The 15,349-nt window shown below is 46.3% G+C and overlaps 1 non-coding gene across 1 annotated transcript; it reads left to right on the top strand.

The window, feature by feature from the left end:
* Nucleotides 1–14,781: 14,781 nt before the first annotated feature.
* Nucleotides 14,782–14,853, top strand: TRNAC-GCA. The gene has a single exon. It is a non-coding gene; the product is annotated as a tRNA-Cys (tRNA).
* Nucleotides 14,854–15,349: the final 496 nt, after the last annotated feature.

The raw sequence follows: 15,349 nt of genomic DNA, 5'->3' as shown, positions 1-15,349 counted from the left end.
TAGGACATAGGGATGGTGGCCAGAGGAGGGAGCAGAGGTCTGGGCTGGTGTGAAGGTCTGAGGGGCAGTTTCCACCAAGACCTCAAGCATCAGCTGCGGGGCTGGTGCAGACACATGGGCAGGTAGTTCCGGTAGTGTGCAGCCAGCTTCACCAGTTGCCAGGCAGAGGGGGCCTGCAGGAGGACAGCTTCCCCCAGGAGGTGGAATCTGAGCTGGGCCAGGGGATGAGGAGGATTTCCATAGATGAGAAAAATGAGGAAAGCTTTCTTGGTGGGGATGGTCATAAAAGGAAAGGTGTGGAGAGTAGGCTGCATGTAAGATCAGGAGCAGTGATGGATTAAACCTGAGCTGGAGGAAAGGGCCTGTCTAGGAAAAACAGGGCCAAATGTTGGTTTGGAGTAGACCAAGGGTGCAGAGAGGATCTAAAACTTCAAGGCTGCAGACTTTGAATTGGATCTTGTAGGAAAAACCATTGAAGATTGCTGAGTAGGAGAGAGAGATGATGCAAATAGCTATCCAGGGACTGAATCTGGTAGAAGGCAAAGAAACCTAACAGTCAGGTGTGGGAGAACCAGCTCTGTTCCACGGACAGGTTGCAGATAACAGAACCCGTGGGTGGAGGTTGAAGGGATGGCAGGGGAAATGGTTCTTTTGAACATGAAGATACTTGAAGTCTCAAAGAGTTGTTAGTGGAGGAATTTGGGGAGGTATTTGGTAGAGGGCTGTTGCTGCCCTGAATTTTTACTAGCTCTGGAATTGGAGGACTGAAGAGTGCTGGAAATGTCCAGCTTGATTGGAGACTGAGGTGGAGCGGGGTAGAATCCATGTGGGAGACTCAAAGAGGACCTTCATTGGTTACATGAAGTTAGTAGGACATTATGGGGTCAAATGGGAATGGTGCTTGAGAGGCTTCCTTTTTCTAGGAAATCTGGGTGGTTTTTGTTTTGTTTTGCTTGTTTTCTGAGACAGCGTCTTGCACTATTACCTAGGCTGGCATGTGGTGGCATGATCATGGCTCACTCTGACCTCAACCTCTTAGGCTCAAGCAGTCCTCCTGCCTCAGCCTCTCGAGTAGCTGGGGGACTACAGGTGTGCACCTCCACATCCAGCTAATTTTTTTAACTTTTTTGGAGATGGGGGAGTCTTTCTGTGTTGCCCAGGCTGGTCTCAAACTCGTGGCCTCAAGCCATCTTCCCACCTCAGCCTCCCAAAGTGCTGGGATTACAGGTATGAGCCAATGCTCCCATCTGAAATTTGTTTTTTAAACAGATTAAACCAAATATAGTCAAAGATTGGTATTTCTTTTTCTTTTAACTGACTTTAATTTATTGCATCAACTAGAACAGCCTGGTTCGTGCATCCTTACATATCTGTCTATTGGAATACAATTTAAAGTATTTCAAGACACATCATAGTATGTCAAGACTGGTTCATCTTAACACATGGCTGGGCTGCCATGACTTCCCTGACTACTACCTCCCCTTCCTTGGCTCTGACTCTCTCCTCATGCCTCTTCTTCCTAAGTGCCTAGCACCCTGTGCCCCAAATCGTCTCTCCCCTTGTCCTGACTTCTTGCCACCATCTTGAATCTCACTTTCCATTTGCCCTAATCTCTGCTATTGGTTCCTAAAGTGTAGATAGCCTTTGGCGTCAAAAAGACGTGGCTTTAAACTTCAGTTGTATGGCCTTGAACAAGCTAATTAACAGAACATCAATTTCCTCATCTGTTAAATGGGGATAATAAAAGTCCCATTGTTCTGAGGCTTAAATCACGATAAATACATAGCAAAGACGCTGGCAGATACTAAGGTCTCAGTAAGAGTTTACTCATTTCAAACAGAAGTTCAAGTTGGTGGTGGGCTGGTGTTATATCCTAAAAGAATGAATCTTTGAGAAAGAAATTTCAGTAGGCAAATGGAGATTATTTTGGTGTAAGAAAGTGCGAATTAAACCACAACTATATCATGGTCCTTATCTAGGAGTGGACAGGGTTTCAGTTCACCCCTTGGCCACACTCCAGAGTTTGCAGGAGACAGTACCCCACCTCGCTGGGTTTTCTGGTCCTCTTTGACAGTGCTTTTCTTGGGTGCCCTTAATTTAACTGGAAAGTCAGACTTTTGAACTCCTAAGTTGCCTGTTGCTGTTGGCCCCATAAAGCTGTGTAGCAGAAGGAATAACTACCACTTCTTGAGAGCTTCTTACTTTGGAAGACTTTACATACATCCCTTTATAACTCTGACATACGTTTCATCACGCCCATTTTATAGGTGAAGAGCTCCAGGCTCAGGGAGGTTAAGTAGGCCCAAAGTCACACAGCAACCACATAGTAGAGCTAGGATTTGAACTCAGTACTTTGACTCCAAAGCCCATGTGCTTGGCCAAAAAGTTCTTTTCCTGGGGTCAGTATGGTTGTTGAAAAAAGAAAAGCCAGCACCTCATTTAAATTATTCCATTTTGCCTCCAGATTTTTTGACTGAAGATAAAATTGGGGGAAACAATATATTAAACAGAACATGCCCTGTGCATTTGCCAAAATGATGAACACAGTAAGAGGATAAAAAAAAAAAATGTTCGAGGCAGGAAAAAACCCTTAGCGCTGAGCCCTAGCGTTTTCCAGCTGAGAAATGAAGAGGAGAGGAGTTGGGTGGTCTGAGGCCACAGGTGGGACAGGCAGGGCTGGTACTGAGGGGATGCTCACTGTCTTACAGCCCCCCAGTATTTATTAAGCACCACTTGTGTGCAAAGAATTGTGCTGGGCTCTGTGGAGAAACACAAGAGGATTAGGAATCCATGGCTGCCTTGACAGCACTTAGCATCTGGTGGAGACTGGCAGCCTGATTAAGCCTCTGGGGATCTGGAAAGCTGGGACCATCAGAGGCCTTCAGGCGCTGTCTCCGACAAGGACTGCATCCCCAGCTTTTCTTCATTCCTCTTCAGTGGATGTAGCCTGAACCAGTCAGGTGTCTGTGGGAGACCTTTCCTCAAGCACTGTGGTGGCAGCTCCTCAGATTAAGGGATCAGGGACAGAGGCCCTCCAGGCCCTACTGTTGCCAGGGCAACGTTGAGTCAGGCCAGGGCCTCTCCTCCAGCCCTCTGGAAAGCATTACTGCTGCTGAAGGCTCTTGTTGCTTCCCAGTCATAGTGGCAACTTCTAGATGACAATTTGTAAAAAAAATCAACTTTACATCTACCATTTCTAGTTGGTTTCCTTGAAATTAGGAATTTTCATTAAAATATAGACTTTAGCCCTTTTACTTCTGTTTTCTACAAAGGACAGCTCCCGGTTAAATGATTTTTCTAAAAAAAAGAAAAAAGAAAAAAAATAAAAAGGAAGGTGAAAGGAAGGAAAAAAGGGAAAAAGACCAGGATAGAAAGAAAGGAAAGAAAACATTAAACATAGTACTATTGATCACAGTCTTACATGAAAAGTTCTGTTCAGAAGTCAGAACTAGCCAAAAGTTTATTAAGGATAATAACTAAAATCACTACAATTCATTGAGTTTTACCATGTTGCAGTCACTGTGCCAAATCGTAAATGCTTTCCTCTCATTTTATCTTGGAGCAACCTGTGAAATTGGTATTTGTGTCCCCTTGAACAGATGAAGTTCAGAGAGGTTCAGCAATCAGCAGCCAAGGTCACACGGCCAGAATTTAACCTAAGTGTGTGGGAAGCCCAGTTGTGTGCTATTAACCACTGTTACATACTGCCTGCCAATTTCAACATAGATCCTTAATAAAGAGGGCAAAACATGACTATTTCTTTTTGATTTGCAGCTCTCACTATCTATGGGCACAGCATGTGAGTCTGGACCTGTCTGAAAGCACAGTTCCCTGGCTGCCTGGCCAGCTGAGCCTGGGCGACATTGGGATGGGCACTGAGGTTCACCTGACCAGGGTAGAATAGGTGTTCCTGGGCACGTTGGTGGTTAGAACACCAATCCAGCCCCCATTTTAGACTGAGCCCTCTATACCTTAGGGACTTTGGGAAGAGCACTGATATGGCAAGAGGCCACCCTTCTCTGTTTATTTCTGATGTTGGGACCTAAGAAGCCATTTGTTTATCAGTCAGAGGAGTAGTTGCATGAAGGCGGTTATTATAAGGAAAACATACCTGCTTTCTAATAACATAAAATACACCCTTGACTCTAATCCTGCCAGCTCAATGCTACCTCTGAGTTCTCACCATTCCCTCCCCGCCACTACCACATGAATGAAACTCACTGCTTCTCTTTGTAAAATAATATCCAGGTTCTCAAAATAACTCAAGTATTATAAGACAGGAGCATCACTGCTGTCTATTAATTTAGGTAATGGAAAGTTGAATTTAATAACAAAATGTACCAATGAAAATTTCTATCCCTGCTAGTAATTTTATTTAAAGAATGATTATCAGGACAACAGACTGTTTCTTCTTAAAATTGGTATAGTCTAATAAGTATAAAATATTTTTAAAAATTAAATGCAATCAGCTCTTCATTTACAGGATACACAAATAATAAAATTATGTCCTCAAAGGATTGAAATAGCTTGGATTTAAGCTAAACTCAATTAAGAAAAGTAAACAAGTATGGAAGGTGAAACTTGCCATTTTTCCACAGAAGGTACCAGCCAAGAACTACATGGTTCCATGATCAAATTTGCTGCAGGTAAATTATGCAAATTCTAAAATTTAAGATAAAAATATTTATTTATTTTTGAGACAGAGTCTTGCTCTGTCTCAGGCTGGAGTATGGTGGCGACATTATGGCTCACTATACCTGGGTCCTTCCACATTCAGGTGATCCTCCTGCCTCAGCCTCCCGAGTAGCTGGGACCACAGGCATGAGCCACCAAGCCTAACTAATTTTCTTATATTTAGTAGAGATGGGGTCTCACTACGTTGCTCAGGCTGGTCTCAAACTCCTGGACTCAAGCAATCCTCCTCCATAGGCCTCCCAAAGTGCTGGGATTACAGGTGTGAACCACCACGTCTGGCCTATACAAAAAATTTCTGCTGAGTGTAGTGGTTCACGCCTGTAATCCCAGCACTTTGGGAGGCCTGAGGAGGATCGCTTGAGCCTAGGAGTTTGAGACCACCCTGAGCAACGTAGTGAGAACCCGTCTCTTAAAAAAATTCTGTATATATTTTTCTATTTGGATGATAGTCATCACTATAAATCACATTAATTTTGTCCAAAAGTAAAGACATTAAGTTGGTTCCCATAGTGACCCCCTGAACAATTTAATAATAATGACTGTCCAACTAAAATTTGTATTATTTATTTCCCACTTTAACCCAGTGGTTCCTTACCTTATCTTGAATTAATCAATGCCTTACCAAGCCAATTTATCCAGTGATGCATTCTGAAATAAGTTTTGGGGGGAAAAAAACCAAAAAACCTCAAATGTTTCAGAGTGCTGCTAAAAAAGCAAGTCAATATTCAGACCAGTTTAAGCCAATCTCTGGCATATTTAATTCATACAGTAGACAAATTGAGATAAATAGACACGTTTTCCTTGCCCAAATTGTTGCCAGCTCTTCAGAGTCTTGAAATAAACTTTAATTGCATACAAACATGCTTGGGTGTTTATTTTACCAAAAAGATTAACTCTCATTAGTATGTAATAATCACGTAACAGAATTCCAGAATCTTATTTAAAATTCCTTGCCCTCAAATGAAAATAGCATTTTTTTCTGGTTGTAGAAGGAATTTCTATGTTCTAAACAATAAAAACTTAAAATTGAACAAGTCCCTTATTTCTCCAAGAAGAGGTATCAAGTCTCTTCCATACCTATGGAAGAAATCAATTTTATTTACCACCCAGTATGAGGACTTTTAACCATCTCCATCTGTGAAATTACTTGGACGCGTTCATCCCTTCTCTGTAGAACTAAATCTGTAATATATTTTAGAATCTCTTTCAGATTCAGGACATGAAATCTTTATCAAATTTATAATGATAAAATTTTTGCACTTCATCTGTGTTTTCAAGCTTTTGTTTGAAGCCTCTGGTATCCCTTGTTTAAATAAAACAATTTTCAGAAGCTAAATATGTAAAATGACTCGTGCCTTAAGAGGCTGGAGAGGGAGCCAAGCCTACCTGCTCTGGCCCTCCCGTCTTCCCAAACTCCCCCTGTACTGAGGGGTCTCCAAGGAGGAAGCTCACTTCAAAAACCTCTGCCCTCGGCAAGTCACCAGGGCTCCTTTTCTCTTGCTTCAACTTTTCCTAGCCTTAATCCAAACTCTGTATGTTTAATTTATCCAGTGACACACTCCATGCTTACTTAATTCTTTGATAGAACACAGTTTCTTAGGTTTATTTTTTTCCTTGTGGGATATGCATGCTTTCCTATTTTCTATATGTTACTTGGCAGATGTTCTTACAGAAAATGGTAAGTCTCTATAACCTTGCCAGTGAAATCCAGAGAGCTAACATCTACCGAGAATCCCTGGAAGGCCGGGGAAGATAGCAGGACAGATGTCTTAAGCTCTGTGAGAAAGCTACAAGGACGTCCCCCTTCACCCCCCCCGCCCCAAACCCATGTTATTTTTACAGCAACCCATGTTATTTTTACAGCAAACGCTTCCATGGTGAAGGCAACGGAAGATTCAGGTGCAAGGTGCAGCCTCGCAAGACCCCTGGCCACACACGCATCACTGCGGGAGGTTGGAGAGTCCCCTCTACCGGGCTTTCCAGGGCTCGGCGCGTGCTCGGAGCGTGCACTCAGCGGCCATTGTGTGTCTGATTTTTCCCAAGGGCAGGGCCGGCTTTTGTTCATTTCGCGCTTGCTCTAGAGTCTGGCGCAAAGTCCTCAGAGGTCCTCAGTGAACGCGAAATGAACGGATGAACAAGCCACAGGTGACAATGTGCGGGAAGAAACACGGGTACAATCGCAAATCTCTGCCCAGCTGGGATGGAGATGATTTTCTTCATTAAAACTGATCCAACACTTTTAAACGCTATCACTTAAAAATGGATTTTATCATTCCTTCTGACATTTCAGCCCCAATATTAGGTAGAGTACCCGCACCACTGCCAAATCCTTACCACCGTTGCAGGTGGCTGGTGTGCGGCAGAAATCCTGCTCCACGGTCCTGCCCTTTGCAGCAAGGTCACCGAGCTGCCTGATAAGGAGTCCAGGGACGGGCAGCGAGCGGGACTGTGGGGACAGCGCCGGGTACGCCGCGTGGCACCCGAGGCCCGCCCGCCTTTCCTGGCTGGGTATGAACGCCAGCCGCGCCCGCGGGTGGCAACCCCGGGCTTCCTCTCCTTCAGGTCGCCTGGCGCGGCTGCGCCTTCCCGCTTCCCTACGGCAGCGGCACACCGGGGCCTTGGGAACCCGGGAAGGGGCCCTCCCCCAAGCCAGGCCTCCGGCCCTGTCCAGGTCCCCTCGAGTCCTCCCCGGCTCGCCCAGAGCTCAGCGAGTCCCGTCCTCGGTCTCCCCGCCGGCCTCGCCGCTCCATTGCTGCCGCCCGAGAGGCCCTACTCGAGCCCCTAAAATCCTGCGCCCCCCATTTGGCGCCTGTGGGATGGGGCACAACCGTGTCGGTCTCACCGGTGCTGTGAGTGCAGCTGCCAGCCAATGGAGCAAAGACTTAAACGATTATATTTTTATTTTAAAGATGTATTTATGCGTCTCTATCCATATTTTAAGTATACACATTTTCTCGATTAAATTAATTTTGATGACTTGACTTTTAGACGTTCCTCTGCCTGGGCGTTTTTTCCACCGTCTGATGAGAACGGGAGCGCGCTGCTGGGTGCCCGGCAGGGCGCGCCGGCGGCCCATGGGCTGCCTCCCGGGCCCGCGCCACGTCGGGCCGCAAGGAGGCCGCGCGCTGCCCCCTGCCGGCCAGAGCCGGGGAGGCCCCGGAGGCCGCGGCGCCCTCACCTGGCCACTGGCGGCCGCTCTAGGAATGCGCGCGGCCTTCTCGGTGGTGGCGCGGGGGCTGCCTCGCGGCAGGGACGCGTTCATCCAGACACCCGAGCCCCAGCCCCGCCTGCCAGCCGGCGGGCCCTTCCGCCGTCGCAGTGCGGGAGCAGCCCCGAGCCAGCCCTGGTTAACGGCAGCCGCTCTCAGGTTGCTTTTCTTGCGCTCTCTGGCCTGCTGGCCTAAGGCCCTGGCAGATGCCCGTGCAAACACAGTTGGTGCAAACACAGTTGGTGCAAACAAAGGTGCGGCCGCAGGAATCTGAGAGCACAGGAAATATGAGACCTACCCCAACCCGAAGGCTCAACCCACGGCACAAAAGAGCACAGAAGACCCAGAGGACTGTGGGGTCCCAGAAGGAGAGGGGACTCCGTTAATCGACCCCGAGCTTTAGGGTTGCTCAAGCTCCTTCCCGGGCAGCATGCATTCTACCCACTTTTCTCGTGCAGATGAGGAAGCCAAGGCTGAGGCCCAGCCCCTGGCGGCTAGCTGTGTTTGTCCCATGGGAGGTGGACCTGGAGGCACTCTCTCATGATAAGGCTGCACTTTTTTTCCTTGATATATTTTCAAATGTCTGCCTAGTTATTTCCAAAGACTAAATTCTTTAGCCCAGGCTGCGGTGGCCCCCTAATAAAGAAAACAAATGCCATACGAAGACTAACCTCCTAGAGTGGAACTGCCTGGTCCAGCGTTTGAGGCACAGGACCAGACGATCCTCCCGCAGGTCGGCCGTCTCCCCTGGTTGTGTGTGGGGAGCAGGCAGGGAAGCCCCGCTCTGTGGGCCGGCGGGAAGGCTGGCAAGCAGCCGGTGCATTTGAGGAACGTGTGCCTCCGTGTGAGTGCTGTGCAGGCGGCGGGGCCTCTGCCCTGTTGTGGGGCCTCACTCTTAACGGATTTGAATGCTGTGGGAGCAGTAGGCAGCCAGGGCATCTTTGGAAAAGGTAAATTTGATCATAGTCCTCTCTTGCTTGGGCGGTTCCCCCATTGCTCTTAGGGTAAAGTCCAAAATCTCTTCAGGGCCCACTAGGCCCTGCCTACCTCCTCGGCCCTGTCCTGGGTTGCTGTAACAAAGTGCCGCAAACTGGTTGGCTTTAAACAACAGAAATGGATTCTCGCAGTTCTGGAGGCCAGAGGTCCAAGATCAAGGTGTGGTCCAGCTTGGTTCTTACTGGAGGCTCTGAGGGACACCGTCCCATGCCTCTCTCCTGGCTTTGGCATTGGATGCAGCACGCCAGCATGCACCTGGCCTGCTCCCCGTGTCTCCTCTCTTCTGATGAGGATAACAGTCATATTGGACCGAGGGCCCACCCTGCTCCAGGATGACCTTGTCTTAATTAACTATCACATCGGCAATGATCCTATTTCCAAAGAAGGTCATCTTCTGAGGCTCTTGGAAGGACATGAACTTTGGGAAGACCCTACTAAGTCCACACAGGCTGTCCCCCAGACTCCAGCACCCTAACCTTCTCTCTGCTCTTGGCACCCCACTGCCTCAGGCTTCACCCATGCTGTCCAGCTTCCTGGGCTGCTCATCTCCCAACTTACGTTCCTCCTGCACGGTGTTGTGGAAATGTCGCTCCCTCAGAGAAGGCCTCTGGAAGACCCCAGCTTGGGGTAACTGTGGTGCCCACTCTCCCCCTTCCCCTTTCTAGGTTCACAGAACTTCAGACACTTATCATTGAAGTGACACTGAGTGACAGTGGATGTTCACGTGTGCCTCCTCCACCTAAATCTGCTCCTCAGGGGCAGAAACCAGGTCATCCGGATGAACAATCACCTTAATTCCATGGCCGAGGAGGCTCACAGACTGACCTGGGAAGCTGGACTCCACAGGACAGGCCCGTGATAAGGAAGACCTGTGCCAAGCCCAGCAAAGTCTCTCAGGAAGGGTTCAGAGCTGTGGCCCCTGCACATGGGAGGGAGATCCAAATCCAGGCTCCACTCTCCCTGGGATGGCACAGTCAACAAATGCCACCTCCTGACCTGGCTCATAGGGCCCTCCATGGCCTGACTCCACCTCACCTCCCTCACCTCCAACTCAAATCAGTGTCCTGCTCTGCCCCCTCTGCTGCCCCACACTGGCTACATTCTTGCTTCATGCTGCCAAGCCACTTCCAAGTGGGTCACTCTGCCCAAGGCCTGAGATTCTCTGCATCCAGAATTTTAGTTATTTTTATCTACTTATTTTTTGAGATAGGGTCTCATTCTGTCACCTAGACTGGAGTGCAGTGGCACGATCGTAGCTCACTGCAGCCTCGACTCTCCAGGCTCAACTGATCCTCTGGCCTCAGCTTCCCAAGTAGCTGAGACTATAGGTGCATGCCACCACGCTTGGCTAATTTTTTTTTAATCTTTTGTACAAATGAAGTTTTGTTATGTTGCCCAGGCTGGTCTTGAATGCCTGTGCTCAAGCAATCTGCCCACCTCAGCCTCCCACAGTGCTGGGATTGCAGGTGTGAGCCCCCACATGCATCCAGATTTTTACTCACTGGCTTCTTATCATCCAGATTTCAACTCCAATCATCGTTTCCTGACCATCCCTGGTGTCTTCCATCAGAATACCATGCTTTATTTTCCTGTAGTGTTTTCAATATCTGTGATTATTTCATTCATGCATTCGTTTGCTTGTCTGTCACACTGCACTCTGGGAATACAGCTCCATGGGGCCAGGGCTGTTTTTCTTTGCCTCGTTCACTGCTGAGTCCTCAGTGCCTAGACTAGACCCTGGAACGTAGTGTATTTGTTAAATGACTGAATGAGTCACTTAGTCCCCCTGAATCTGTTTCTTCAGCTATAAAATGGGGCAATCTTAACTATTTCCTAGGATATAACAATTGCACCTGCCTCAGAGAGCTATGAGGATTCTGTAGGATAGTGTATATGAGCCTCCAACAGAAACACTCAGCACACGTGAGCCATTATTTCTATCTCAGATTCACCCATCCTCACATGGAGAGGGCACGACTGGGAATGAGGTGGTAACTCTTTCAGATCCCAGTAATCAGCTCTATGTTCTTGCAGTTATCCAACCTTTACTAGAAAAGATGGAAGAAATGCAGTATTGTGGAAATAGCCCTGGACTTGGACAGAGAGGTCTTGAAATTGAGTTCCTTGGAAATTTTCTGAGGCTGTGCCCTCATGTGCAAAATGGAATTAATTATTCCTATGAAAGCATACATGAGGCCAGGCATGGTGGCTCACACCTGTAATGCTGGCACTTTGGGAGACTGAGGCAGGAGGACTGCTTGAGCCCAGGAGTTCAAGACCAGCCTGGTCAACAGAGCGAGACGTTGTCTCTAACAACAACAACAGCAACAACAACAAATCCAGATGATGTGGTGGTGCAGGCCTGTAGTCCTAGCTACTTGACAGGCTGAGATGGGAGGATGGCTTGAGCCTAGGAGTTTGAGGTTACAGTGAGCCGTGATCATGCCACTGCACTCCTAAGCAACAGGGCAAGACCTTGGTTCTAAAAAAAAAAAAAAAAAAAAAAAAAAGGCACTTGAATGAGTACTTTATGTGTAAATTATAATGCACTTATTTCCCAAATTAGCATTCCTTGGAGTCTTAAGCAATTATGTACTAATTATGTCAAAAGGAAATGATATTGCTTCTCATTACTATAAGAGATATGCTTCAATTTGTAGTATTTATGGGTTTTTCTGATTTTCAAAGTGATACATTTTATTGCAGAAAATGTGAAGAATATAGAGGAATATAAAGAAAAACGTTCTAAAATCACCCATAACCCCTGTATTCATGCTTTAGTCCTCACATGTGTACCCGGGAGCAAACAGTGCACGTGAAGGGCATCCTCACCGAACTGACATGCCCTCAGGTGGGTGATACGGGAAGCTGACAGGTAAGTGGCTTCCTAGAAGGCCACGGAGAGGACCTGCACCTGTTCCACACACTGATGCTTGTTTGACTGAGTCCTGGGAGTGGCTGGATAGGAGGGAGGGCACAAGAAGGGGTTATGGCCCTAAACAGGGCATTTAACTGTAGATTAAGAGCTTCCAATTTGAATTGAGGTGCTTCTGGGGGCCCTTAAACTTACAAAATAATTTCTTAGTGGTTTAGGAAAATAGAACAATTACTGAAAAAAACAAAAAGTATAAAGAAGGAATAGTCACTAACAGTCTCACCACAGAGCTAGGAGATATTGGGATTTCAAAATATTTCTTTTTAGCTTTTTGTTTCGTTGATTCTGTTTATTTTTACCTTTGAGATAATACCCCCTCTCATTTTACATCGTGATTTGCAACCGTGGCTGCACACTGGAATCCCCTGACAGTACAAACTATCAGTGTCTGGGTATCACTCTAGATATTCTGATTCAACTGATCTGCATTAGCACTTTTAAAACCTCCCTAGGTGATGCTAAGGTACAGTCAGAATTGAGAACCACTGACTTCAGATGTAATTCACATTTTCTTGTGAATTCTATCAAACATTTTAAATAGCTAGTTTTCTATCATGTACATATGCCATAGCTTCTTAACCACCTCTCTAATATTAGGCATTTCTGTTTCTATTTGTTTTGTTGTTGTTGTTTTGTTTTGTTTTGTTTTGTTTTGTTTTGTTTTTTTGAGACAGGGTCTTCCTCCGTGGCCCAGGCTAGAGTGCAGTGGCACAATCTCGGCTCACTGCAACCTCTGCCTCCCGGGTTCAAGCTATTCTCCCACCTCAGCCTCCTGAGTAGCTGGGATTACAGGCACGCACCACTACAGGCCAGCTAATGTTTGTATTTTTAGTAGAGACAGAGGTTTCACCATATTGGCTAGGCTGGTCTCGAACTCCTGACCTCAGGTGATCTACCTGCCTCGGCCTCCCACACTGCTGGGATTACAGGCATAAGCCACCGCTCCCTGCCATCTATTAGCTTAAATATTTTAAATAACACTTAAGAGCACTTAAATACCTTTGAGCCAACATTTTTTCACATTTCAGGCTTTTTCTGGGCTGGGTTCATAGAAATAAAATTACTACTAGGTCAAAAGGAATTGTTTTAACTTATCTCTTATTTTATACTGCCTTGCCTCTCGAGAAAGATTATACCAAGGCCAGGCATGGTGGCTCAGGCCTGGAATCCCAGGACTTTGAGGGGCTAAGACAGGTGGATTGCTTAAGGTCAGGAGTTGGAGACCAGCCTGGCCAATATGGTGAAACCCTTTCTCTACTAAATTACAAAAATTCGCCGGGCATGGTGGCGGGCATCTGTAATCCCAGCTACTTTGGGAGACTGAGGCTGAGGATCTCAGCTCACTGCAACCCAGGTGGTGGAGGTTGCAGTAAGTCAAGATTGTGACACTGTGCTCCAGCCTGGGCGATAGAGCAAGACTCCATCTCAAAAAAATAAAAATAAAAATAAAAAATTCTACCAGTTTACAGGCCTAAAATAGTATGGTCTTACCATGCCCTTGCCAGGATGAGGATTACTACTTTAATATTTGTCTATTTCAATACAGGAAAAAATGTTCAATGGTGGTGTTTTCATTTGCATGTCTTTGGTTTTACTAAGATTTATTTTGACTTACTGAGATAATACTTGTTCTTTTCTATCAACTACTATTATACTGTTTCCTTTTGAGAATTGTCTTTTGACGGCCTTTGCTATTACATGTGGGCTCTTTACTTATTAAGGATATTAATTTGTAATATTTTGACTGTCACACATGATAGAAATATTTTCCCAACTTGCTATTAACCTTTTGATTTTGTTTACATACCTGAACCTTTAATGCGTATGTAGCCGAATCTATTGGTATTTTCTGTTGGGATTTGTTCCATTGCATATTAGTCCTTCAGAAATCAGTTCGATGCAAATTTATACTGTCTTATGCTTTTATTTGTTTGATATTTTATATGTAATAATTTAATCCACTTGGACTTTATTTTGGTATATAATATGAAGTTTAGTTGCCACTTTATTTTTCCCAAATGGCCAACTAAGTCTCCCAGTAGAATATATGTAAATGACTCTTCTTTCCCCTATGAATTTGTGATGTGTAAAACACGGTGGTTGCGTGTATGGACTCTGTTGCCAGACCCCTTGAGTCTGCATTTCCACTTACCAACCATTGGATGTTGGACAGCTTATTCAACGTTTCTGTGCCTCAGCTTTCTCATCTGTAAAACTGGGACACCAGTCATAGCGCCTGCCTTACGGAGTCGCTGTGAACACGAGTGCTCTGTAAACGTGAGTGACGCTCTTTCATTCAGCTCGTGCGTGGACTATGGTGTGCTCCCAGGTCTGCGTTCCAGGTGTTCTGTCCCTGCGCCGAGTCCATTCTTGCGTCCTGGCAGATGCTGATGTTTAGTGGGGCAGGCTGTCTCCCGCTGCTGTCGCTTTTTGGTTTTCTTGGCCTCCGTCGCCTATTTTGCTTTAGGAAATAAATGGTCTACCTTTTCTTCACTGCTCCAGGCCCTCCATTTTCATCGCAGATAAGCAGTTAGTTGAAAAAGACAATCCTCGCATCAGATAAAGGCCTAAGAGAGTCTTCGTGGTTTGCGGGCAGGAGAATGGGTGTGGGGGAGGGCCATGAGTGACGTCAGAGGATCCTGGGAAGACGACAGAGGTGGAGAATAAAGACGAGGAGAGCAAAAAGGGAAAGAGCCCAAAAGAGACGTTTAAAGATAAGGTTTGAGGTGAGGACGGCCGAAGGAGTAAACACGGTGAGCCGGGGCTGTCATCCTGGATTTCTTCCCAAACTGGGGGAAGAAAGTGCGTTGGAGTGTGACGTTAAGAGCGCAAAGGCCTGAACTGGGCGCCGGTGGAAAGCACCGCCCAAGGCGCTGACCGTGCAGCGCTGTAAGCGACTTGTGTGCGGCTGACTGGAAGGTGTGAGTGACGCTGGTGTCTTGCTGGAGGGGGTATAGCTCAGCGGTAGAGCATTTGACTGCAGATCAAGAGGTCCCCGGTTCAAATCCGGGTGCCCCCTGCGCGCAGTGGCTTTTATAGGTTTCCAGGCTCTAGTAAAACCTACACACATCAGTACCCTGATTTCCTCCAAAGAACCCTGCAGCCCACTGAAACTGAAATACAGGACGTTCTTTACGCTCAGTCCCAGAGAGGGGCTGGTTTCCCATCACACGGGGTTTCCCGCCTTCGGAAGTGCCTGGCATCTCACACACCTCCACAGTCAGGTTCCCAGCCACATATATTGTTCAAGTAAGGATGATTTGGAGAGGACATTGGGATGCTAAATTATATACTTTTTGGAATTATATTGTGAGTAAAAAAATTGTTTCAGTATTTAGTTTTAGTATTTTGGTAGACCAAATATTGAATAGCGATTCTATTCAATAGCTATTTTCAAAAACCCTTGCAGAAAGTGCATACTACCATAACAACATATTTTATTATACTAAATCAGCTCTGTGACAAAAAAAAAAAATGAGTTTATTTGCATATATATCACCTAAAAAAAAAAACTC

Source organism: Piliocolobus tephrosceles, chromosome 8, assembly GCF_002776525.5.
Source record: "Piliocolobus tephrosceles isolate RC106 chromosome 8, ASM277652v3, whole genome shotgun sequence".
Lineage (NCBI taxonomy): Eukaryota > Metazoa > Chordata > Mammalia > Primates > Cercopithecidae > Piliocolobus > Piliocolobus tephrosceles.
The sequence above is the reverse complement of the archived record's forward strand: the minus strand, read 5'-3'. Positions and strand labels throughout refer to the sequence as shown.